The sequence below is a fragment of the Dipodomys merriami genome, unplaced genomic scaffold, assembly GCF_024711535.1.
Source record: "Dipodomys merriami isolate MVZ:Mamm:240054 unplaced genomic scaffold, mDipMer1.0.p SCAF_3, whole genome shotgun sequence".
Lineage (NCBI taxonomy): Eukaryota > Metazoa > Chordata > Mammalia > Rodentia > Heteromyidae > Dipodomys > Dipodomys merriami.
Genome location: NW_027204492.1, coordinates 73,428,264 through 73,455,406, shown reverse-complemented (window position 1 = coordinate 73,455,406; position 27,143 = coordinate 73,428,264). Strand labels below are relative to the sequence as shown.

At 41.2% G+C, this 27,143-nt stretch overlaps 1 pseudogene; it reads left to right on the top strand.

Annotated features, from left to right (window-relative positions):
* Window positions 1-203: 203 nt before the first annotated feature.
* Window positions 204-9,265, top strand: LOC138839853 (BTB/POZ domain-containing protein KCTD3-like; annotated as a pseudogene).
* Window positions 9,266-27,143: the final 17,878 nt, after the last annotated feature.

Genomic DNA, 27,143 nt, shown 5'->3' with positions numbered 1-27,143 from the left:
GCTTTGCTGAAGCCGTCGGCCTGGTCACCACAGGGTGAGCACAGCATATGCTGGGGCTTTTACCACACGCACCGGAAGCATCTGCACCAAACAACGTGAGGCTTTCGTGCTCACGAGAACACTGCACAGCCTTTTCATTGGCCTGTCTTCCACCAATCAGGTCACGTTTGGTGTCATGTCAGTCAAGGCCCTAGCCAATAGGAATGACACTACATACCTTTGTGGCCAACCCCCAGGTGGGCAGTGGGTAGGGGCGGAGCCTGGTAAGAGAGGGCGTGTCCTCCTTTTCCCGCTTCTTTTGTCTGCCTAGCTTAGAATAAGAGCCCCATCCCGAACAACGTCACCTGGCTCAGCGTCTTTCAAGTAATGGTGGATGTGGAGGCCCAGCTCAGAAAGGAATTTTGACATCCCACTGGCAGAAAACACCAATATAGCGCCATCATCATGGGCACACATCCACAGTGTGTAGTAACTGAGCCTTAGTGGTAAAGCCCCATTGCACTCAAATCCTAATGGGTTTTTCTGTTGTTTCCTTTTTGTTGTTGTTGTTTTTTTCTGAAGAAGTATGAGGATCAAGTCAGGTGCTAGTATCTCAAGCCTATAATCCTAGCTATTCAGGAAGCTAAGTTATGAGGATCATGGTTCACAACAAGCCCATGTAGAACAGTCCAAGAAGTTCTTATCTCTTAATTAACTGGCAAGAAAAACAACTGCAAGCTGCTTTGAGTGGTAGAGTACCAGCTTTGAATGAAAAAGCCAAATGAAAGGGAAAACCAAGTGAGAGTGTGAGGCTCTGATTCAAGCCCAAGTACCAACATACCAGCACACACATATGTATGAGGATCAGTCATAGACTGTTGGCTTACTGGTTTTTCTATATCAGTTTGATGTATTTCTGTGAATCAAGCTTGAAGCCCCTTTCACAGACTTGGTGACTGTCTCCCTCTGAACTGTCTCCCTCTGAACACACAGTCTGGTCTCTGCTCATATTCAAATTAAACCAGCACAATACTATTTTTTTAATTTAATTTTATTTTATTTGTGAACATACTGTACAGAGGGGTTACAATTACATGGGCAGGATAATGCGTACATTTCTTACCAAGCATTGCAGCCTCCTCCTTTGGTTTACCCTTCACATCCCTTCCCAGCCTCCCCCCTCCCCCCCAATCCCAATCCTTCTCCTTCCCCTCCTTCCCCCCCCACCCGTCCCCCACACCGACGTTGTAAAGCTCGTTTTGGACATGACAACTTGTACTTCTCATTGTTGCAACAGGTCCGCCTGTATCCTTAAACAACTGGTTTTTCCCCATCTCCTCCACAAGTTATACTGACATCAAATATAGTGAAAGCAGGGGTTATACTGTGGGGGAGGGACATACAAAGCAACAAAGAGATAATCTTATAAATGTGTTAGAAACACATGCATGAAAGAAAAAAACATTAAAATACATATCTAAGGGTTCATTTTCCTGACATCACATTATCTGACCTTTTCCGCTTGACTCATACATATACTAGATATTACAAATAAGGGAAACCATGGGACCTATGTTTCTTTGGGCCTGGCTTACTTCACTTAATATAATTTTTTCCAAGTTTTTCCATTTCCTAACAAATGGGGCAATGTCATTCTTTCTGATGGAGGCATAGAATTCCATTGTGTATATATACCACATTTTCTTGATCCATTCATCTACTGAGGGGCATCTGGGTTGGTTCCATATCTTAGCTATGGTAAATAATGCTGCAATAAACATAGTTGACCAGCACAATACTATTGTAGTATGCATAAAGGCAGATGGGACTGAGCCTTCAATCTCTAGGGAAGTAAGGAGCAGGTTCTGAGGCTCAGGTAAAAGAAGCCCATCTGGGCCCCATTGGAGAGGAGGAAGTTTACACCTTCTTTCTGTGTCTGTGTCCTTTTATCCTTCAAACTCCATACACATCCAAAATAAATTGCACTACCCTATCTCGTGCCACTCCACTCACAGTGAGCTCAGAGTGAGGTTGTCTGGTCTGTTTGCCTACCTTTAGACAGAGGCACTATAGAAGACCAAGCAAAGTCCCACCTGGACCAGGTGTCAGGGCTCCTTGCACTTTTATTTCCCAACATGACCCTTTACTTTGCTGAAAGAAAAAAATGGTTCCTGGGACTCCTGTTAGGGAAAAAGAAACCAAGGACCAGCAAGCTAGCCAGCACCGATGAGCAAAGTGGGCTCTCCCAGGCTGCAGAGAATCCTGTTACAGTGCTGTCCTCTCTCTAGGGGTTGTAAAGTGCCACTCACAGTAGGAAATTCTCATGGTAAGTGACATTCACAGATTCCAGTCTTGTACATCACAAATTCTTAGATGACATTGGGCTTCAGGCTTATCAGTCCTTAATCTTCAAGAACTCTTTCTCCCATCCACATTTCATCATTATTCATTTCCTTTAAGGGAAAATAAACTCTTCTCTTTGTGGGTAGAGGGGTCTGTCTTTATATATTGTGACCTTCAGGGTAAATACACAAATTATCTTTGTTTTGTTCCCAGGTGCCATCTTCTTATGTCCCAGTGTGAATGGCCACCTGTGGCTGTGTAGGGTGAATGTCCCAGTAACCACTTTTCAGAGCAAGAAACTTAAAATTTGCAACCGGGGTCACTGACATTTCTTCCTCTCTCCAGTTACTACCCCTCTCTTATGCCTCCAGGGGTCACCTGGGTTTTAGAGCTCCCCTAGCTCAAAGACTCACTTCCACTTAAAAAATTATTCATGTTTAATTAATAATCCTGCCCATGTATAAAAATTAACTATGTCAATTAAATGTAGAATCACCGGTACCAGGAGCACATAATTTCAATTTGGTAGATAGGTATAAAACAATCAAGCCAGGTAAACACATCCCTGGTCTAGAGGCTGTCTGAATGTCCATTGTACCTTCAGAAGTCCCATATGAGTTTCTGAGAAGGAAGCCAATAACATACTCTATGACTGCAGCCACGTGACTTGGAAAACACCAGAGTGAATCAGGGATTGCCAGCTCTTGAGGATTTAGCAAATTGGTTTCCAATCAGAAGACATTAAGAGTTTGGAGGATGATGTAAATGCTGTATAATTTTATTAACATGGTATGTCCATTAAAATGTGTTTATAAAACTATTCCTGTAAGTTAATTGTATGTCTACAATTCTGACTCCCTTAGGAATAATCTGTAACCAATCCATATTTAAGTTTTCTAATTACCTTTTTAAAATATGAAGATGATGTTTTCTTCCTCTGCTGTGTTCATATGGCAAAGTATTTTACTGTATTTTCTGACATTAATCAAGTTTGTATTCCTAGAATGAATCCCTTTTATTCATGGCATCTCAGGTACTTTCCTTAATGTATCCTATCCTGTAGAAAATCAGTTCATCAACAGCCTTTCTGTTGTTGTTTCTTTTTTCTATATCATTAGAGTGTAATGTTACTGTCCCTTCTTTTCAATTTCCTTCAGGAATTTCTGTCAAACTGAAGAAATGTATCCCTAGATTATTATTTTTTTTGGGGGTCCGGTTGTGGGGCCTGAACTCTGGGCCTGGGCGCTGTCCCTCAGCTCTGCAGCTCAAGGCTAGCGCTCTACCACTTGATCCACAGCGCCACTTCTGGCTTTTTTCTTTTTGCTTATGTGGTGCTGAGGAATTGAACCCAGGGCCTCAGGCATGCAAGGCAAGCGCTCTACCACTGAGCCACCTTCCCAGCCCTCCCTAGATAATTTTTAAAACATTTTTTTCCAGTCCTGGGGCTTGAACTCAGGGCCTGGGCACTGTCTCTGAGCCTCTTTTGCTCAAGGCTAGCACTCTACCACTTGAGCCACAGCACCACATCTGGCTTTTTCTGTATATATGGTACTGAGGAATCGAACCCAGGGCTTCATGCATGCAAGGCAAGCACTCTATCACTAAGCCACATTCCCAGCCCTGTTTTTAAGAATTTGATAGGGAATATTCTGGAGTGTGTTTTTTGTTTTGTTTCTAATAGTTGCCTGATAGAGATCTCTCATGGTAATGTAAGGATGCAGGACTGCCAATCCTTCTTGTATATGTTTTCTAGAAATCGATGACCTTTTATTACCTCTTCAAGTTGGTTAAAATAAAATGGTTGAGGCCCAGAATGATTGTTACTGCAGTGCCCACCACCTCTGGCGCCAAGGAGGTGGTGGTAGCAATGTGTATGGCCTCACTCTGAGGAGCGGCCCAGGCAGCCTGATGGCCTATAAGCTGCAAGGGCCCAGTCCAGGCCTCGTTTGTGCCTTGGAGGTGGAGGGGCCCAGGTGGATGTGAAAGAGTCCCACCCAAACCCAGGGAAGATGAGGCATCACGTGACTCCTGCCCTCCCACTCCCTACTCCATCTCCCCCGCCCCGACACCCCACCACTGGTCCTGTATCTGCCTCCTCCTGCCTGGGCCCCAGCCCCTGCTAGAGAAGCAGCTCAGTGCAGCATGGCATGTGCACCCCAAATGGCCAGACATAGCTGCAGGGCATTGCCAAAGGAGTTACTGTTACAGTTAAGTCAGGTGAAGACTTCCTTCCTTCCTTGCTTCCTTCCTTTGTTGCTTCCTTCCTTCCTTCCTTCCTTCCTTCCCTCCTTCTTTCCATCCCGCCTTCCCCCCCCCCCCACTCTCTCTTTCTTTTTTGCTAGCCCTGGGGCTTGAACTCCAGGCCTGTGTGCTGTCCCTGAGCTTCTTTGGCTCAAAGGCTAGTGCTCTACCACTTGAGCCACAGCACCACTTTTGGCTTTTTAAAGTAGTTTATTGGAGAAAAATGTCTCACCAACTTTCCTTCCCTGGCTGGCTGCCAGCTGTGATCTTTACATCTCAACCTCCTGAATAGCTAGGATTATAGGCATGATCTACCCATGCCCAGCCAACAGTACATTTCTTTTTGGACAATGTTACCACTTCCATCAAGCTCTCCCAGTTTTTCCCTCCTGTCCCTACCCACAAGTTGTATAGTTCATTTTCAACAGTGTCTAGTGAGTACCACCACTGCATTTGTTCACCCTTTGTCCCTCCATTTCTGTGCCACCCTTAAAAGACAGATAAACGAACAAACAAGACAAAAAGAAAAGAAAAGAAAAGCCATAACAAAGAAAAAACCCTCTTGTTTCCATTTTCTGAAGTTCATTTTGATAAATACTATTTTATATGATCAGAGGCATGGAGGCATGCACCTCTATGTTCCTCCCTAAGAATGTTCTCCTTTGGTCTTACTGTGTGTGAATGCCTAGATTCTTATAAAATTTATCTTGTACTTTAAATCTAACTTCTGCATATGAGAGAAAAAATGTGCAGTTTGTCTGTCTGAGGTTGGCTTACTTCATTTAACATGCTTTGTTCTAGGTCCATCCATTTCCCTGCAAATGACATATGACTGTGTAAAATTCCATTGTGTATAGGTACCACATTTTTTTTGGATTCACTCATCTATTGTAGGGTATCTAGGCTGTTAAGACAGACCCTTGTGTGGATTCTATATCCTTTTTCCCAGCTTTCTGACTGGAAGAATTTCAACACTTCAAGATAAAATTATTGGTATGTTTTTTTTTTTTATCTTTCTGGGTCTGGTTTATTTCACTTAACATAATGATTTCCAGTTCCATCCATGTCCCAAATGATGAAATTTCATTTTCAGGCTGATACACTTAGCCAATATACTTTAGTTCTATTACTAAAAGAGAACCACATTTATTATATCTTTGACAGATTACTATATGCCACACACATTCATAGGTTATATAATTTTGTGATTGCAAAAGACTTAACATATTGCATGAGATTGCAAAAGACTTAAAATATTGCATGAGAATGAGATTATTATGGATTTAAATGTTTGAGAAGGATGCTGCCATTTTCTTTTTGTTTTTTTCCGATTGCATTTTTTTAAATTTTTTTTATTTGTGAACATACTGTACAGAGGGGTTACAATTACATGGGCAGGATAATGCGTACATTTCTTACCAAGCATTGCAGCCTCCTCCTTTTGTTTACCCTTAAATTATTGGTATGTTTATTGATAGAGATCCAGCAGCATTTTAAATTTTATTTGGACAAAAGAACTTAAGGGGAGCAAATGTAAATGTTCTCGGATATGAAGCAGAATATTATGGAAACGCCCCTTAATAAGAGGTTTTCTGAAGTGGTGCTGTGGCTCAAGTGGTAGAGCGCTCGCCTTGAGCTGAGGGACAGCGCCCAGGCCGAGAGTTCAAGACCCACGACCACCAACAGCAACAAAAAGTGCCGGGCACTGGTGGCTCACACCTGTAATCCTAGCTACTCAGGAGGCTGAGATCTGAGGATCATGGTTCAAAGCCAGCCCAGGCAGGAAAGTCCATGAAATTCTTATCTCAATAAACCACTAGAAAACTGGAAGTGGTGCTGTGGCTCAAGCAGTAGAGCACTTGCCTTGAGCTGAAGAACTGAGTAATAGCACCCAAGCCCAGAGTTCAAGCTTCATGACCGACAAAAAAAAAACATTTTCTTTTATGTGCGGAATAGGAGGGGTCATCTTGTGGCAGTATCCTTTCTTATGGTTATTTGCTCCTATCAGGTATTCCTAGTCATAAAATAAACAACACAGGAAGATCTGCTAATTCTAGGAATGTACTAAATCCTGCGGAAGGGGAAACTCACTGGAAATGGAGAAGAGACTGTTAGGCTGGGGTTTCCTGCGGGTCCACAGAAAATGCTGATAGTAGCTGGCCACCACAACTGGATTGTAGCTGCATAAGCATGTTTTTATGTATGTTTCAGACTCAAAGAATCTTCTGGAGGGCAATAATTATTCACAAGCCCATATTTGGATTGGACTTTGAATGCAAAAGTGATTAAAGATCCACATGGAGACAAAAATAGTTGCTGTTGCCTTAAAGTAGCATTTTCCTGTGGAGTGTGCAAGATGAGGGAAGTGGAAGGGAAATTGGAATGTTCAGCCTTGGTGTTCCTGTTATGCCCTCTTTGTTGGTAACCAGTTAGTAGCCACCAGTCATACCAGCAAAGTGGGAGTGTGGAATGCCATCACTCAGCTCTGGCAGATTCAGAATGTCATTCCTATAACTAATTACAACACTGCTGGATTATTCCTTCTGTTGGGGTGCAACAATGGATCAATATATTATAGATATGCAGAAGTTCCCTTGGCAAATGAAGGATAATGATCTTCTTGTTACTGAACTCTACAATCATCGTTTCAGTGATGAAATTACTGCTTTGAGCGTTTACCTCACACCCAAAACAAGTAGTAACTGGATCAAGATTGCCTATTACAAGCTCTGATTACATGGCATCCAGAAACAGTTGAGTCAGGTGCTCAACTTTGTTAGACCTTCACAGTTCACCAAATTCCTGTTATGAAAATCATGCTGTCAGACAAGCATCTTTTGTCTGTCTGTACTGATAATAATCATTTCTGGACATGGACAGTGACACAATTTGGAGGCATAATCTCTACTCTACCAGCTTCCAGTCTTTCAGTCTAATTCAATATACTGTCTTTGGAGGAGACAGAAAGTCATGGCAGCTATTCTTGATGATCAATAGATGTAGGAGAGCAAGATGATCAATAGGTGTTTATCCAGAAAGTTGTTCCAATCATACACAAACTATTTGTAAAACTCTCATCTAGTGGGAAAAGAATATGTGAGATTCAAGTTGTAGACTGTAATTCAATATCATCATTTGCAATGAGAGAATATTAAGGATCCAATAGGATGGGCTCAGAGCCAACATGCTACTTGTTTTTTTTTTTTGGGTCCGGTCGTGGGGCCTGAACTCTGGGCCTGGACGCTGTCCCTCAGCTCTTCAGCTCAAGGCTAGCGCTCTACCACTTGAGCCACAGCGCCACTTCCGGCTTTTTTCTTTTTGCTTATGTGGTGCTGAGGAATCGAACCCAGGGCCTCAGGCATGCAAGGCAAGCATTCTACCACTGAGCCACCTTCCCAGCCCAACATGCTACTTGTTTATAGGCGTAAAAATGGCAGCATTCAAATGTGTGATCTGGCCACTGCTATGGATATAGTGAACAAAAGGGAAGGCAAGGATGTAGAAGGTCCAAATGAAACAGAGCTACTCGAAATACTAGATCAGTGTGATCTAAGCACATCTTATTGTGCTATTCCCAACATTAGTCCAGCAACTAATGTGGTTCAGCATAGCTGACTATGAAAATCAAATTGTAGCCTCCAGCTTCAGCACCATGAAACCATTCATGATACATCTACTACTTATAGCTCAAGGAGGCCTTATAGAGTCTTTTGTTAGCCAGAGCAAGAAGAACAGAGTTTTCACAGTTATAGGTGTTAGCGTAATCCCTACCTCTGGTCCTCAGCTCCACCCAGACCTGAGTTCCTCCCTGCCATATAGCTGGCCATTCCCTATCTTCCCCAACCTGCATACAACTTACCCCAGAGCTACCCGTCTGGATGGGGGCAGATGCCATATTGCTTCCTCTCCAGGGGGGATATATGGCCCCTCTAATAAACTTTACAATAATCTTTCTTCTGTGTCTGCCTGCCTCCATGTGGTCCCCTGGGATGGTCATGATGGATCCTAACAATGGACTTCCAGACAGTTATTTTGAACAGATGTGGCAAGAGCTATCCCTGAAACTGGTAAAGTGAGGCAAATACAAGCTGAAATAAAGGGGACAGCAGGGGAACGTAATGTATCTGAGAGAAAATCTGGAACAGAAATAAAAGTTCTGAAATCATAAGAAAGTGGACCTGAAGTACATAAAACAACTGAAGGGATTTTTTGTTGCTTTTTATTTAGAATCCAAGAAAAGGTCATCAAAGACCACTCTGTCTCCTCAGCGTAAAAAAAGTGATTTTTCAGGTCAGCTTGGCAGGGCACTGGTGGCTCATGTCTACAATCCTAGCTACTCAGGAGACTGGAATCAGAGGATCACAGTTCAAAGCCAGTCTGAACAGGAAAGTTTATGAGACTCTTATCTCTGACAAATTACACAGAAAAACCTGAAAGTGGCACTGTGGATCAAATGGTAGAGTGCTAACCTGTAGCAAAAGAAGCTCAATGACAGAGCCCCGCGCCCAGAGATCAAGCCCCAGGACCAGCACAAAATAATTATATAGTTCATTTCCAATAGTCTGTCCTCTCTGTATCCTTGGGGGAGAGAAGGGATAGAGGGATAACAACAAGGAAGGAAGGGAAGGAGTAACAATGATTGACAAGTAATGTACTTATTGCCTTACTCATGTAACTGTAACCCCTCTGTACAGCATCTTAACAATAAAAAAATTGTACAGATTAAGAAAACTTACCTAAATGAATGGTAATTTTGTTATAGCTAGAGGAAAAATATATTTGTCCTGGCTTTTGCTTCATTAGGTTCTTTACAGGTGTTACCAAGTCAGGTGATGAGTATATTTCTATTGGGGCAATGTCATCCCCTCCATCCCAGTTGATGCACTAGTTTTTACACTAAAACTTTGCTAACTAAAATTGGACTTCATTAAGTTTTTTAGCAGAATTAAAGAAATAAAGAAATACAATTTCATTGAAGAGTTGGAGGAGTATTGGTGTGAGCTCTGCTTTGAAGGCCTTGTAGAATTCCGCTGTAAAACCATCTGGTCCGGGGATTTTCTTAGATGGGAGGTCTCTTATTGCTGTTTGTATTTCAATGCTTGAAATGGGCCTGTTAAGATGGTTTAACTCATCTTGGTTTAGTTTCAGCATGTCGATATTTGCTAGGAAAAGGTCCATTTCTGCCAAGTTCTCAAACTTATTAGCATAAAGTTTTGAGAAATATTCCCTTATAATGTTCTGAATCTTGGTTGTTCCTGTGGTGATGTTTCCATTCTCATCTCTGAGTTTATTTATTTGGGTGTGTTCTCTTCTTTTTCTGATAAGATTTGCTAAGGGTCTGTCAATTTTGTTAATTTTTTCGAAGAACCAGCTCTTTGTTTTGTTGATTCTTTGTATGTTTTTTTTTTTGGATTCTAATTCATTTAATTCTGATTTAATTTAAATTATTTCTTTCTGTCTACTGGATTGGCGTTTGTCTTGCTGCTCTTTTTCAAGGAGGCTGAGATGTCTCATTAAATTGTTGGCAATCCCACTTTTGGGCATTTACCCAAATGATCACAAACAAGACCACACTAAAGCTACCAGCATGACTATGTTTATTGCAGCATTATTTATCATAGCTAAGTTATGAAACCAACCCAGATGCCCTTCAGTAGATGAATGGATCAAGAAAATGTGGTATATATACACAATGGAATTCTATGCCTCCATCATTTGTTAGGAAATGGAAAGGCTTGGAAAAAATTATATTAAGTGAAGTAAGCCAGGAACAAAGAAACATAGGTCCCATGGTTTCCCTTATTTTCAATAACTAGTATATGTCTGAGTCAAGTAGAAAAGGTCAGATAAGTTGATGTTAGGGAAATGAACCCTAAGATAAGTATTCAAATGTTTTTTTTTCTTTCATGCGATTGTTTCTAACACATTTATAAGATTATTTCTTTGTTGCTTTGTATGTCCCTCCCCCATGGTATAACCCCTGCTTTCACTGCATTTCATGTTGGTATAATTAGTGGAGGGGAAGGGAAAAAACAAATCGTTTAACTAGCGATGCAGGTGGACCCATTGCAACAATGAGATGTACAAGTCCTTATGTCAAAAAAAAACTTTACAAATTTGGTGGGGGGGAGGATCGAGTAGGGCGGGGGGGGGGGGAGGGATGGGAAGGGATGGAAAGGGGAAACAAAAGAGGAGGCTACAATGCTTGATAAGAAATGTACTCATTATCTTACCCATGTAATTGTACAGTATTTTCACAATAAAAAATACAATAATCATAAGCTCTTGACATTTTTTGGAATTATTTTCTTTTTAGTTTTACAAGCATGTCTAGCAGATCCTTTGTAAAATAGGAGTCTACTTTATTCTTTTAAGTTTTATTGTAAAGGTGATATACAGAGGGGTCATGATTGCATGATTCAGGTAATGAGTACATTTCTTTTTGAAGTTTCACCTCTTCTCTTGATTTCTCTCAGTTTTTCCCTCCCGATTTCCCCCTCCCCAAGTTCTATAGTTCATTTTCAGCATATTGTCTGGTGAGTATCACTGCTGCATTTGTTCACCCTTTGTCTGACCATTTCTGTGCTCCCCTTACCCTCACCAAAACCAAGAAATTTACATACAAGCAAAAGGTATAGAAATTTTAAAAAGTGAGAAAAGGGAAAAAACGGGAAAAATCCACAATAAGTAAAATTAAAAAAACACTTCTTGTTTCCATTTCTTGGAGGTCATTTCAATAAGCATCAATTTATATGATCATATGCATGTAGCTATGGAGTTTCATTTCACATCTTACTAGGACAGTGCCCATGAGATGAGTACTCCTTAACCGTGAGAGTTGAATGACTGTACACCTAATCTTCATATGTCTAAGCCTTGTCTTGTGATGCTTTCTTAAGTGAATTATAATTCTTGGAAATTATTGTGACTGCAAAGTATTTACTATGAGTTTGATGAGGCGTTATGTCAATGAAAAAATATGTAATTCAAAAACACTAATGAGGGCTGGGAATTTGGCTCAGTGGTAGAGTGCTTGCCATGCATGAGGCCCTAAGTTCAATTCCTCAGCACCACATAAGCAGAAAAAGCCAGAAGTGGCGCTATGGCTCAAGTGATAGAGCACTCGCCTTGAGCTGAAGAGCTGAGGGACAGCACCCAGGCCCGGAGTTCAGGCCCCACAACTGACAAAAACACTAATGATACTAAATAACAGATTCCAATGTGCAGTAAAATCTTTAGGATCATTTTACTTTAATTGTAGGTTATTTTCTGAATCTTATTGTTGGGAGTTCTTAAATCTTAGCATGTATAACCAATACTCAAAGCTAAAAATCCATGAAAACATTCTTCTAATTGGAGCAATGGTCTGTATTTTAAAAAGTGAAGTAAAAATAGTAAAGGAAAAGCTGTGAGTCCTCAGAAGGGAAAATTCTCAATTGCTAATTTCCCTTGCTTTAGGAGCCACCATATATTTTTTCACTAATGATCAAGATACGTAAATATGGCCATTTTTTATATTTAGAAACTATAATTCTGAATTTTAATAATAGGTTTTAACTGTTATAAAAATGTTATTTTAAATTCTAAGAGGAAAATAATTTTTGTATATCTTTCTTCATTTAAATTGTAGTGCTTTTCAAGTTTCTGAAAATAGGGTAAATATAAATTTAAGCTACATAAAGTTTTTGTTGGTAGATAATGTATATATTCCCATTCAAAGAAGTATAATTAGTGAGTGAAACAAATAAATTATTCAAAGTTTAAAAATGAAATAAGTAAAATAAAATGGTTCATAATATCCCTATTTACCCCAGATTTTACTTTCAAAACATCTAACCTATGGAGGAGTGAGAAGGAAAATGCAATAAGCCCCCACCCCCTATATTTTTCCCCTGGAACCACTGATTGTTATTTTTTTGTTTGTCCATACTGGCAGTATTGAACTTTTAGACCTTGAACTTGCTAGGCAGGTGCTCTAACACTTGAGCCATAATCCCAGACCCTTTTTTGCTTTATTTATTTTTCAGATAATGTTTAAAGTTTTGTCTGAGGCCTGCTTCAAGTCCAAATCCTCCTACCTGTGGCCTATCAAGTACAATGGATTGTCACCAGACAGAGGTGTTTAGTGAAGCTTCCCTTTAAATGTAGGAACTTTTCACTTAGAATCCTTGACTTCTATCACAGAATAAGGATTTCTGGACAAGTTGTGATGGTAAGATAACTTGGCAGGGCTTCATCAAGTAAACAAGCAGGCAAGCAGGCAGAAAAAAATACACAGGGCTGGGACACACTCTTAACAGTGTGGGTGCTCTTATAGGGAGAGACACACAGCTCCTTGGGCCTTTATAGGATAAAGGTCTGGCTTCAAGTTATGTAAAGATAGGTGCTTTGTCTTTGCTCTAATCACACCCAGTGTTACTTTCTGAGTTTCCAGGTAAGAATGCATCCTGCCAAAAAACAGATCCTTATCCTTTAGATAGGAAGAGCCCTGCTATCTGCATTTTGGGGCAAGTGGCTTAAATTTGAGGAAGGATTTTTCTCAGGAAGGCATACATCCTCTCAGATAACTGTTCATTCTTGGGGTGAGGAATGCATCCCTCAGGAAGGAATGCATCCTGTTGTCTCTCTTTGAAGCAAAGATGGTACTTCATGTTTCTAAATACCATATTTCTGAGTTGTTTTCACCAGGCCTTAGTTTCCATAAGTTATCCTGCTTCATTTCCCCTAAAATGAATTTTGTTCCCTTAATCTTAAGGGAAGTACATGAAGAACTATCTCCTATATTTGCTGTAAGCTGACCATTCCTCATTTTCCCTAGTCTATTCTGCTTCATTACCCCCTAAAGTAACTTTGTTTCCTTAACTTTAGGGGAAGTATATGAAGCAATATATGAAGCAATATCTCCTATATTTTCTGTAAGCTGACCATTCCTCATTTTCCCTAGTCTATCCAGCTTCAGGATGACACCACCACACCCTTTTTGTTGAATGAATGGAACCATGACTATCTGAAACATTTGCCCTTAGTTTTTTTCATTGTACCACTTGAGCCACAACTCTACTTCCAGCTTTTTGGTGGAAAAGCCTCAGACTCCTGTCCCGGCTGACTTTGAATCTTCATCCTCAGATGGCAGCCTCTTGAGTAGGTATGATTACAGATGTGATCCACTGGCACCTGTCCCTAAAGACTTGTTATCTTCAGATGAACAACTTCCAAAAGAAAGTTTTTTAATGAAGGGTTAAAAATTCCTTGTGTAATTTCTACAACCACAAACTTTCTGTTTCAGTATTATACAGGAGACCTGTTGCAAGAGAAGCTGCTAAGTTTAAATTTTATTTTATTTTTGTGCCAGTACTGGACTTGAATTCAGGTCCTTGTGCTCACACTGGCTTTTTTGCTCCACACTGGTGCTCTACTACTTTAGCTACACCTTTATTTCTGGCTTTTTGCTGGTTAATTGGAAATAAGAGTTTCTCAGATTTGTCTGCCTTGGATGGCTTCAGAGATCCTCGGATCGTATCACTTGCCAACAATTTTGTATCTTTCAGTTTTTCACTGTGAGTTTCTGAGATTGAGTTGTTTGAATCAATAAAGGCTGCAATGGTAGTAGTAGTAGTAGTAGTAGTAATAGTAGTAGTAGTAGTAGTAGTAGTGTGTGTGTGTGTGTGTGTGTGTGTGTGTGTGTGTGTGTGTGTGTGTGTGTATTGAGGCTTGAACTTAGGGCCTGAGTGCTGTCTCTTAGCTTTTTTGCTCAAGTCTGGGACTCTACCACTTGAGCCACAGCTCCAGACTTCTGCCTTTTTGATGGTTAATTGGAGATAAGAGTCTCATGGACTTTCTTGCTTAGGTTGGCTTTGAACTGCTATCCTTAGATCTCAACCTTTTAAATAGCTAGGATTACAGGCATGTTGCTGGTGAGCACCTGGTGTGTTTTTGTGTTGATGGGCTGCCTCTTGCCTTTTTTGATATTTCTAAACACTAGTCCTCCCCTTCCCCTCCCCCCCACCCCGCATCCCCACTCCTAAGACAAGTCTTTTCTAAATCTTTGTTCTCCCCATATAGAAACTGAGACCACAGATATGCTAGACCAGGCAGGAAGTCCTGTCAGGCAGAGACCAGCAGGTGGCTGTGCATAGCTCTTCAAAGCCTAATTGTTAGTGGGGAACAATGCTAAAAAGAATTTTTCTGAAAAATCAACCTCCAAGACAGGCCCACAACAAATCTTTTGTTTCTAGTCATGTGCTCCCTGGACAGTGTGAGTGAAGACTTCACACTGGTCTGTGATAGTAATAGGGTCAAGTGGGAAGAATGTATGGTTTGTTTGTTTTTTTTCGATTGATGAAATAAAAATGCTTCTCTGGATCACCTCTTTCTCCTAAAGATAAGTAGAATTTCCTGTTAAAGTGACTGCTTCATTTTCTGACTTCATCAGTTAGAAATACAGATTCTGTAACTCATCCACTTACTTAAGGATGGGCTTTGAAGCAAGAAAAAGAAACTTTAAGTGAGTACTTAAATATTTAAAGAGTCATTTCGAATTATTTTTCATTTTCAGTTTTTGGAGACAGATTTTTGCTGACCAGGCTAACCTCAAATTTGTAAGCCTCCTACCTCATACTTGCAAGTTTTGCAGTTCTAGGGATTGAATTCAGGCCCCTATACCTGCTAGGTAACTGTTGTGCTGAGTCATGAGCAGTCCTTTTGCTTTTAGTTCATTTTTCAGATAAAGTTCCATGCTTTTGCTCTGGACTAGCCTCAGATTACAGTCCTATCTGTGCTTCCTATCTTTTCAGATTCTTTTTCTGAGATCAGGACTCAAACTCAGTATCAGACACTCTCACTCATGGATTAACACTCTACCACCTGAACCATGCCTCCAACCCCTTCGGATTCTTATTAGGGATTTTTCATCCCTTTAAAATACATTGTCTTTACTACCAATTCTACTGGAATGCTAGAAGGTATTTTTTAAATGTCTGTAATTGTAGGTCCCAAATAGCTCCACTGATTTTTTTCTCCCCTCCATCCTTCCTGCACTAGAATCATGCAAACATAGAATGTTAGAGCTTAGAAGAAGTCTTAGGGAAATCTAACTGGACAGCATTCCAATAAGGAGACTGAGAGCTGGAAAGGCAGTACCCTGTCTAGGCAACATCAAAGAGCTCAAGGTTGTCCTCTTAAGTATCTATTTTGTCATTCAGCAAAACTTTCAAAGAGGAGAAGCTGCTTCATTCCCCACACTCAGGCCGTGTGTGGATTGATAGTAGAGTTAGTGCTGCTCTTTCTCGGCCTCTCTGCTTGTTTTTTGGTTGTTCTTTTTTATGGTAGTGGTGGTGGTGGTACCAGTACTGGGCCTTGAAATCAGGGTCTGGGCACTGTCCCTTAGCTTTTGTGCTCAAGGCTAGTACTCTATCACACGAGCCACAGCTCCACTTCTGACTTTTTGGAGGTTATTTGGAGGTAAGAATATCACAGGCCTTCCTGCCTGGGATGGCTTTGAACTGTGATCCTAAGAGCTCCCCTCCTGAATGGGATTACAGGTGTAAGCCACTGGCACCCTGCTTTCCACTGTTTCTAAACTCTAAAGTCTATCATATTCACTGTCAGTTACAAACTACAGTCTGGTGCAACTAGACAAGTATCTCAAGTGCAGAAAGAAGCTTTCTGCCTTACCCCAGCATAGGCTCTGTGATATGCTGGCTCTCTCAGGATGGCTGCCCCGTGTTACTATAAGGTTCATCCTGGGAAAGCAAAGCAGGCTCCTCCCTCCTGTTGGCTAAGTCTCCACCTAGTACCTGTGTCACCTAGGTAACTGGCACATCTGGAGATCACATCCTAGGGCACCTCCTCACACCCTTCCTATTGGACTAGGAACGGGTCCCAAGCCCTGAGGTTACATGGGAATCCAGTGTGACCACAGCTTCCCTCGCCTGGCTGCACATTCTCCCCTCCCCTTCCCTTCTTTTTTTTTTTTTTTTTTAAATTGTATTTTATTTTATTTGAGAACATACTGTACAGAGGGGCTACAATTACATGGGCAGAATAATGCATACATTTCTTACCAAGCATTGCAGCCTGCTCCTTTGTTTACCCTTCACTTCCCTTCCCCGCCTCCCCCCTCCCCCCACCCAATTATACCCCCCTCCCCCCCACACACCGACATTGTAAAGCTGGTTTTGACATGACATTTTGTACTTCTCATTGTAGGCCTGCCCCTTCCTTTGGCCATGTGGTCTCAACCTTGCATGGTGGGGGGGGGGGGGCAAAGCAGTTCAGTAAAATAAACTTCTCTTCCTGCCCGAAGGCACATCGTGCTCTCTTTGCTGGCTACTTAATTAAACCTACATATTTAAATACCTAACAGTTACCTTAAGGTTCATGACAAAGAACCTCAATGAGGTGCATGAACTTCCTGGAGTTATGTGTAAAGCATGGAAGGAGATGTGTGAGTGTTCTGGGGAGAGAACTCAGAGTTTTCATCCAACTTTCATCAGAACTTTCATCAACAGGACTTACAGGAGTCCTATTATGGACTGTACTGTGTCCCCCTATAATTCCCATGTTGAAGCCTATAACCCCCAAAGTGATTATATTTAGAGGCAGGGCCTTCAGAGAGATAATTAATGTGGGTAAGGCCTAATCCAATAGAACTGATACCTTTATAGAACAAAGAGATGCTAAAGCTAGCTGCCTCTCCTCCATGTACAGACACAGAGAAGCTAAGCCTGGGAGAGGAACTTTGGAGAGTATCTCACCACTGACATCTTAATCTTGGACATTGAACCTCTAGAACTGCAAGGAAAATTTTTCTGTTGTCATCCAGTATTTAGTATTTTATTATGGTGGCTCAAGCATAACCAAAGATGATTCAGAGCTATCGAATTTTCTTGGCCCCAAACACCAAGCTCAAACATTCATCTTTTATTGCATATATTGCTAGATATTTTCCAGATTTCTTGATATTTTATTCTTTTTTGCATACATACTTAACATAGTTGTAATTTAAGGCATAAACAAATCTGTTTTTCCTTTATAAAATATACTGCTCAGAGCCAGGCGCTGGTGGCTCATGCCTATAATCCTAGCTACTCAGAAGGCTGAGATCTAAGGATTGTGGTTCAAAGCCAGCTCAGGCAGGAAAAACTGTGAGACTCTTATCTTCAATAAGCCAGTAGAAAACCGGAAGTGATGCTGTGGCTCAAGCGGGAGAGCGCTCACCTTGAGCTGAAGAGCGCAAGGACAGTGCCCAAGCCCAGAGTTCAAACCGCATGACCGACCAAAAACAGAAAACAAAAACAAACAAACAACAATAACAAAATATATGTGTGTGCATATATATATATATATATATATATATATATATAGAGAGAGAGAGAGAGAGAGAGAGAGAGAGAGAGAGAGAGACACTGCTTGGAGCAAACTACTTTATACAGAGAGATTTTTTAAATTATCTCCTCAGGTAAATTTCTTGGAGTAATGTAAGTAGTATATAATAAAAGATTGTCCTTTTCAATTTTGTGAATTTTTTTTTGGGGGGGGGTCCTGTCATGGGGCCTGAACTCTGGGCCTGGGCGCTGTCTTTCAGCTCTTCAGCTCAAGGCTAGTGCTCTACCACTTGAGCCACAGTGCCACTTCTGGCTTTTTTCTTTTTGCTAATGTGGTGCTGGGGAATCAAACCCAGGGCCTCAGGCATGCAAGGCAAGCGCTCTACCACTGAGCCAACTTCCCAACTCCAATTTTGTGAATTTTTTGACAAAGGATATCAGATAGTCCAGGCAGCCTTGAACTTTCAATCTTCCTACTTCAGCATCCTGAATGCTGGGACTACAGGCATGTATAACCACATTAAGTCTTTTCTTTCTTTCTTAAACTTGGAATTTTTATTCTTTTCTTAATGAAACAAGTTCAAGTATTTTTATTCAAATCTAGTTTATATTTATTTAGGTTAGATCATTCTTGTGCATATATATACAAAGGAAAACAAACAAAATAAGTGAGTTAACTGATTTTGAGAAGTATATTTCAAGTCTGCATTATGGAGTTTGCACCCTGTAAGGTCTGGCCTGGAAAGGCGAGACATGCTCCTCCCTTCTCTTGGCTATGTCTCCACTCAGTACCTGTATCACCTAGGTAACTGGCACTCCTAGAGGTCACATTGTGGGCTGCCCTCATTCATGCCTCCCATCCAACCAGAGGGAAAGTCCCAGGTCCTGAGGTCACACCCATATCCAGTGTGGCCACATCTTCCCTCACCTGGCCACACCTTCTCCCCACCCTTTCCCTACTGAAACCAAGGTCAGACCTCAGCTCACCCCTTTGGCCACGTGGTCCCCACCTTGCACTTGGAGGCAACAGTTTGGTAAAACAATACACTTCTCTTCCTGCCTGAATGTGTTCTCTTTATTGACTACCTAATTAAACCTACCTATTTAATTTATATTACACACCCAATGCTAACCTTTGGTGGTACTGATCTACTAGGGGTTCTGGATTTTATTCCAAGCTGCTGATATCCCTATGTGCACCTGTTCAATGGAGATACTCTCGTGAACATTTCTTTTTCAGTGATGAGGCTCAAACTCAGCTATGCCAGATAAGTGCCATAGCACAAAGTTACGCAGCCAGCCAGCTTTCCCAATCCTATAGGAGGGTTTCTTGTAGTTTCATGCATACTAAATGATAAGGACAACCTTCACTGCCTACCAGAAGCATCCAGGTGTTAGAAAAAAGAACAGGTGACAATAATTTCTGTCAAAATCAATGAAATATGCTAACACATCACCTCCTTGAAAACACACACACACACACACACACACACACACATACACACACATACCTTCTGATAGATCTGGTAGGACAGTACTGGGGATTGAACTCAGGGACTAGCATCTGCTAGGCAAGTGCTCTAGCAATTGATCCATAACCCAGCTCTTTTTGTTTTAGTTTATTTTCCACAGTCATTTGCCACGCCACGTACACTTGGTTGAAACTTTTGGAATGAAAGGTTTTGGACAGGAGTGGAGCCTGGCATAGACTCAAGCCCCAGGCATTCCCCAGGAGTTGGTGGAGAACTGGATTCCCTAAAAAAGACAATCTGGTCAGAATTAACCCGTTGTTCTCTGAGAAAGAGAAGTTCCAGTGTGACTGCTGCTCACCACAGTGACCCAGGGCCCAGTGGCAGGATGCCTGCCCTGTGCCCTGACAAGTCCCACCTGGGAGAGCGTCTGTCCTGTCTCCAGGCCAATTCAGGCCTGCCATTGTGTACAACTCTTGTTTCCTCCTCTAACAAGCAGCTCAGTATCCAACCACCATGGGAACCCAGTCCGAGAGGCACAATGGAGAGGAAGCTGCCGAAGCAAGCGTTTGGAAAGGAGCAGAGATCACAGCAGGCAAAGCAGCCATGAAGATGTGTCTGCAAGGAGTCCTTAGCTGGGTTCAGCAAAGAGAAGCCAGCACAGGTGGGCGGAGCACTTTCATAAAGCTGCCTGTGGTGGACAGATGGCTTCTGATTTGACCTCGACAACAAAATAAGGGACTACAAGTTCAATGAATAGTCTCTGGCCAGAGAAACAAGGTCAAACACTTAAGTTTCTTCATTTCCAGTGGTTCCTGGTATTTCCAGCTGAGTGGACATCTTTCTGTGACCAATGGGTGCCACGCCACCTTCTGTGGAGTCTGCGTGAGAGATTGTGTTGGACAAAGAGCTTCAAGGAAGCATGCCCCCAGGAAGGGGGTGTTGGTTCAAGGCTTCCCATACACTTGGCTGTACCTTTATAGCCTCTACCTTTATTCTTACTATATTCTTCTTGGCTGTACATTCGTTGTCTTTATTCTCATTTTGGCTATTTTTCCATTGATCCGTGAACAGAGCATGTTGTATTTTTCCAGTCCAATAGAGATGGCTTCTCTAAAGTAATAAAGACTAAGGCCAAAGATTAAATGTGGGCAATCCCCCAATCAATCTATCATCTGATGTGACGTTGCCTCCAGAAACTCCTACAACTTCACAAGCGGTTTTGCAGCTCATAAATAGTAAATATAAAGACTTAAAATTTCTAGATATGTCTAATAGACAAAATCAATGAACTAAACTAAGTTAGAAAGAGTTATTCCAGTAGTTTAGAGAGTTCTAAAAAGAAGGGACCTCTGATTATAAAAGAAAAAGAAAGATTCTCCCAACAGTTATGATTAAGTTTAGTCCAACTTACATTATAGGGAATAGATGGTGTTTTCACACAAAATATAAAGCTAGTAACATATTTCCTGAACCAACCAAGAACCATTTCCTTATACAGGAGCTTATAAAGATGAAATTAGTTGGATAAAATTAAAAAGAGTATAATGTAAGTACAGCCCTGTCTTAGGTTTGTTAATTATTAAACATAAAAAAGGCTGAATAGATGACGTATTCTATTAAACAATATGCTAGACTTGTTTCGCACCACTTAGCTTAAACAGTTGGTGGGATAGTCATTAATTTTCATGTAATTCATCAATGCTTTGCCTTTTAAAAAACTGATTACGTGCTTAAATAAACAAAGAATCTATGTCACAATCACACACTGTATAAAAATGTTAATTCTCCTTAATAAAGATACACTCAGATGCAACTCTTTTGAGTCTGTGTCTGTTTGTCACTTCGCCGACTCCTTTGCCCACCTATCCCGAGATCCCTGTCCCGTCGGTCCCAGTGCTCCGGCCGAGCTGGTCCGTCGCAGTCATTTGCTTTTGCACAGGGCTGGCCCCAAGATCTTCCTTACTACATTCTCTAAGTACCTGTTATGGTTTAGGTGGTTTTGTTTTTGTTTTATATGCCAGAACCAGGGCTTGAACTCAGAGCCTTATGCTCTTACTTTACTTGTACACACATAGCTGGTACTCTACCATTTGAGCCACACTTCCATTTCTGGCTTTTTACTACTTAATTGTATGTGAGGATCTCTTGAATTTTTCTGCCCAGGCAGCTTCAAACCAGGATCCTCAGATCTCAGCCTTCTGAGTAGCTAGAATTATATATGCTAAGCACCAGCACCTGGCTCCCAGCTTGGGTTGTGTATGTGTGTGTATGTGTGTGCATGTGTGTACGTGTGTGTGTGTGTATGCATGTGGGGGGAGGATCCTGGGGCTTGAACTCAGGGATGAGTGATGTCCCTGAGCTTTTTTTGCTCATTCTACCATCGGAGTCACAGCTCTGCTTCTGGCTTATTGCTGGTTATTTGGAGATAAGGGTCTCACAGACTTTCCAGCCCGAGTTGACTTCTAACCATGATCCTCAGATCTCAGCCTCCTGAATAGCTAAGATTCCAGGTATGACCCACCAGTACACAGCCAGTTCACTTTTAAAATAGGATCTTGTTAACTTTTGTCCAGGCTGGCCTCAACCACAATCCTCCCATCTCCAATGTCTATATAACTGGGATTACAGAACAGTACCACCAAGCCCAGCTAGAATTTTTAAAATCGATCTTATTATATGTAAGCATTATGCACACCTTTGGTACTCAGCTCCACCCAGACCTGAGCTCCTCCCAGCTCTGGAGTTCCTGCCACACAGCTGGCTTATCCATCTTTCCACCCAGACCCACCTGAGCTCCCACCTACCTCACTTCTTGCCCCCAGACCCTAGACAGGGACAGGTGCCATGTGTTCCCTCTGGGGTGAAATATGGCTCCTCTAATAAACCTTATAAAATTTTTTCTCCTGTGCCTGCTTGCCTCGGTGTGGTCCCCTGGGATGGACGTGAAGGATCCTTTCATTGGTGGCCCATACGGGGATAGGTTCCTGGTGGATTTGCTCCCCCCTCCATTTCAGATGGGGGTCTGACCAGCTGCCCTGGGACCTAGCCTGAAGTCCTACACTCCTGTCACCAGAGGACCACCAAGGTAACTTTCTCCTGACTGAGCACTCTAACTGTTGGACATCCAACACTGACTAAGTCCTATCCCAGGTAAGTGTCCAGTTGACTGGAGTTCTGGGTTTCCAATTTCTGTATTTCTGTAGTAAGGCCACCTGGGCCTTCCTGGGCTAACTGAGCCCCCCCCCCCTCCACCATGTGACCAAAATCTTGGCCAAGTGCCCCAGTAGAGAAAACATGATGACATGTTCCACTGGCCGCCCCCTCTCCTCCCGCTGTTATGAGCCAATTTGCACTGCTGAGAATGCTCCATAGCAAGCTGTTGGTTCCAGGTCACTTACCATGGAAAGGACACAAGTAAATTTCTTTACATTAAACCTGTGTGGGCCTTGTTGGGCTGCTAAGTCCCATCAGAGGTTAAGGCCACCTGAGCCTTGGTGGGCTGCTGAGCCACCATCAGAGTCAAAATTTGGCCCCAAATTTAAAACTCCACTTCTGTGAGTGCTCGGCAGGTAAAACTCTCTCCTCTCTCTCTCTCTCTCTCTCTCTCTCTCTCTCTCTCTCTCTCTCTCTCTCTCTCTCTCTCTCTCTCTCTCTCTCTCTCTCTCTCTCTCTCTCTCTCTCTCTCTCTCACTTTCCCTTAAACTCTGTCACTTGTTGTTACGGGTTAAAATTAGCTTCTGGAAACCCCCCTTCTTCCAACTAAAGGTATTCAAAAGGTCAATTGATAGGTAAAATGCTCTAGACAATTGGGACAAAACCAGAGTGGAGTACTGGGTGGATCAAATTTGAGCTCCAGGGAATCCCCACCCAGCTTTCTTCAATACAAGTATTTGATATCCTAAGTGCCTTGGTAAAACAAGTAAGCCCTGGAAAAAGGTAGCCCAGCAATAATTTGTTTATACTTGTTAAAATAGAGGAATGGATGAGTTTAAGTTTAAACTCCCCCAAAAAAGTCAACAAGTTTGGTTATTACCAAAAATGTAAAAGAATTATTACATTGTTTTAAAGAAAAACTTTAGCTAAAAGGTTTTTAAGCATGGAGATTATTAAATTCTGGTAAGTCTTCTCTCTAGCATTGACTATGTGGCAGATGCACCATCTTGGCATTGTGGTAGCTCAGCTGCTGTTTCATGCCAACTGATTTCTCACCAACTTGACTTGATTCTGTGACCCTCCCCCCTGACCTGACCAGCCCAGGCACCACATTATGCCATGCCACATGTCTGTTTACTAAAAAGTTTCCTGTTGTTGCCAAAGTTTTGTGTTTTGAACTGACTGAGTGGTTCCATCATAATTAGGCAAAGTAATACTACTAAAATTCCAAAATCTTTAAACGGCCAGTTTTAAAATCTAAGCACACTCCACAATCTGTGCACAAACATGTCTGTCTGTCTTTTTGTCTATTTGTCTATATGTAAAATATGTAAACGGTTCTGGTTCCAAAGTTACCAAGTATTCTGCTTGCTAAAAAGTCTTTGTCAACGGAAACCTACAGCCAGCATTATACTTAATGGTGAAAAACTATAGCCATTTCCTCTTAACTCAGGAATGAGACAAGGATGCCCACTCTCTACACTTCTCTTCAATCTAGTATTAGAATGCCTAGCTACACCAATAAGACAAGATGCAAACATAAAGGGAATCCAAATAGGGAAAGATGAAGTAAAACTCTCCCTCTTTGCAGATGATATGATCTTGTATCTAAAGAATCTCATGGACACCACTCCCAAATTACTCAAGCTGATTCAAAACTTTGGCAAAGTAGCAGGGTATAAAATTAACCCTCAAAAATCAATGGCTTTTCTATATGCCAACAATGAGAAAAGTGTGGCTGAAATTAGGAAAGCAACTCCATTTATAATAGCCCCACAAAAATAAAATGCCTAGGAATTAACTTAACCAAAGAAGTGAAGGACCTCTATGATGAAAACTTTAAAAACCTGAAAAAGGAAATCAAAACAAAACTTAGGAAGTGGAAAAACCTCCCATGCTCCTGGATTGGAAGGATCAACATCGTGAAAATAGCAATACTTCCCAAGGCTATCTACAAATTCAATGCGATACCTATCAATATTCCAACCTCATTCTTCAAGGAAATAGAAGAAGCAATCCAAAAATTCATATGGAACAATATAAGACCCCAAATAGCAAAAACAATCCTTAACGGAAAGAACAGTGCTGGAGCAATATCAATACCAAATTTCAAACTCTACTAGAAAGCCATAGAAATCAAAACATTCTTGTACTGGCACAAGAACAGACCAGAGGACCAACGCAATAGAATTGAAAACCCAGAAATGAACCCACAGACCCATAACCATTTAATCTTCGATAAGGGAGCTAAAAAAAATAGAATGGAAGAAAGACAGCCTCTTCAGTAAATGGTGCTGGCAAAATTGGTTAACTACTTGTAGAAAACTAAAGCTAGATTCTTATATATCACATTGCACCAGACTCAACTCCAAATGGATCAAAGACTTCAAAGTCAAAGCAGACACCCTGAAAACATTACAGGAAGGAATAGGAGAAACTCTAGGCCTCCTTGGCACAGGCTGAAATTTTCTTAATAAAGACCCAGAAACACAAAAAATCAAAGAAAGGTTGGATAAATGGGATTGCATGAAATTGCAGAGCTTCTGCATGGCAAAGGACATAGCTAGCAAGATCAATAGAAAACCCACGGATTGGGAGAAGATCTTCACTAGCCATACAACGGACAAGGGTCTCATATCTAAAAAATATACATGGAACTCGAAAAGTTAAATCCCCAACAACAAATCCTCAAAGAAACAACTGCCCAATAAATGAGTGGGCTAAAGACTTAAAGAGAAACTTCTCAGAAGAGGAAATAAGAATGGCCAATAGACACATGAAGAAATGCTCAACTTCTCTAGCCATAAAAGAAATGCAAATCAAAACAACATTGAGATTCCACCTCACCCCAGTTAGAATGACTATAATCAAGAACTCTAATAACAACAGATGCTGGAGGGGATGTGGCCAGAAGGGAACCCTACTGCATTTTTGGTATGAGTGTAAACTCGTTCAACCACTTTGGAAAGTAGTATGGAGGTTCCTGAAAAGACTCCCCTATGGCCCAGCTTCCCTATGGCCCAGCAATCCCACTTCTGGGCATTTACCCAAATGTTCACAAACAAGGCCACACTAAAGCTACCAGCACGACTATGTTTATTGCAGCATAATTTACCATAGCTAAGATATGGAACCAACCCAGATGCCCCTCAGTAGATGAATGGATCAAGAAAATGTGGTATATATACACAATGGAATTCTATGCCTCCATCAGAAAGAATGTCATTGCCCCATTTGTTAGAAAATGGAAAGGCTTGGAAAAAATTATATTAAGTGAAGTAAGCCAGGCACAAAGAAACATAGGTCCCATGGTTTCCCTTATTTGCAATATCTAATATATGTCTGAGTCAAGCAGATAAGGTCAGATAAGTTGATGTTAGGGAAATGAACCCTAAGATATGTATTCAAATGTTTTTTTTTCTTTCATGCAATCGTTTCTAACACATTTATATGTCCCTCCTCCACAGTATAACCTCTGCTTTCACTGTATTTGATGTCAGTATAATTTGTGGAGGGGAAGGGGAAAAACAAATCATTTAAATAGGGATACAGTTGGACCCATTACAACAATGAGATGTGCAAGTCCTTATGTTGAAAACGAACTTTACAACTTTGGTGCGTGGGGGGGGGGGAGGGAGGATTGGGTGGGGGCAGGGGGAGATTGGTAGGGGGAAATAAAGGAAGAGGCTACAATGCTTGATAAGAAATGTACTCATTATCTTGCCCATGTAATTGTAACCCCTCTGTACAGTATTTTCACAATAAAAAAAAAAAAAGAAAAAAATGTGGTAATATATACACAATGGAAGTCTATGCCTCCATCAGAAAGAATGACATTGCCCCATTTGTTAAGAAATTGGAAAGACTTGGAAAAAATTATACTAAGTGAAGTAAGCCAGGCCCAAAGAAACATAGGTCCCATGGTTTCCCTTATTTTGCAATAACTAGTATATGTCTGAGACAAGCAGAAACAGAAGATAAGTTGATGTTAGGTGAAATGAACCCCAAGATAAGGACTCAAATGTTTTCTTGCTTGTTATTGTTTCTAACATATTTATAAGATGATTTCTTTGTTGCTTTGTATGTCCCTCCCCCACGGAATAACCCCTTTTCTCATTGTATTTGATGTAGCTATAATTTGTGGAGGGAAAGGGCAAAAGCAAATCGTTTAAATAGGGATACAGGTGGACCCATTGCAACAATGAGATGTACAAGACGTTATGTCAAAATACAAACTTTACAACTTTGGAGAGGTGGGGGGGGGAGAGCGCAGGCAATATGGGAAGGGATAGTAAAGGGAAACAAAGGAGGAGGCAACAATGCTTGATAAGAAATGTACTCATTACCTTGCTGATGTAATTGTAACTCTTCTGTAAGGTATTTTCACAATTTAAAAAAAAAAATCTTTGTCAACGGAAGCTGTGATTTAATCTGAATCGCTTTAAAACTTTGTGACCTGACTACAAGCCAAAGAAAAAAGAGGTAGTTTTAAAAGGCCTTGGGAAAAGAGAAAAGATGGCTTCCTTTGCAAAGTAAATGAAATTGGTAATTAAGTTGTCTGTGATTTATGTCATTCCTTATATCCATCTGTGCTAAGAGTTAGATATTTTACCTCTGACCATGACTAGTA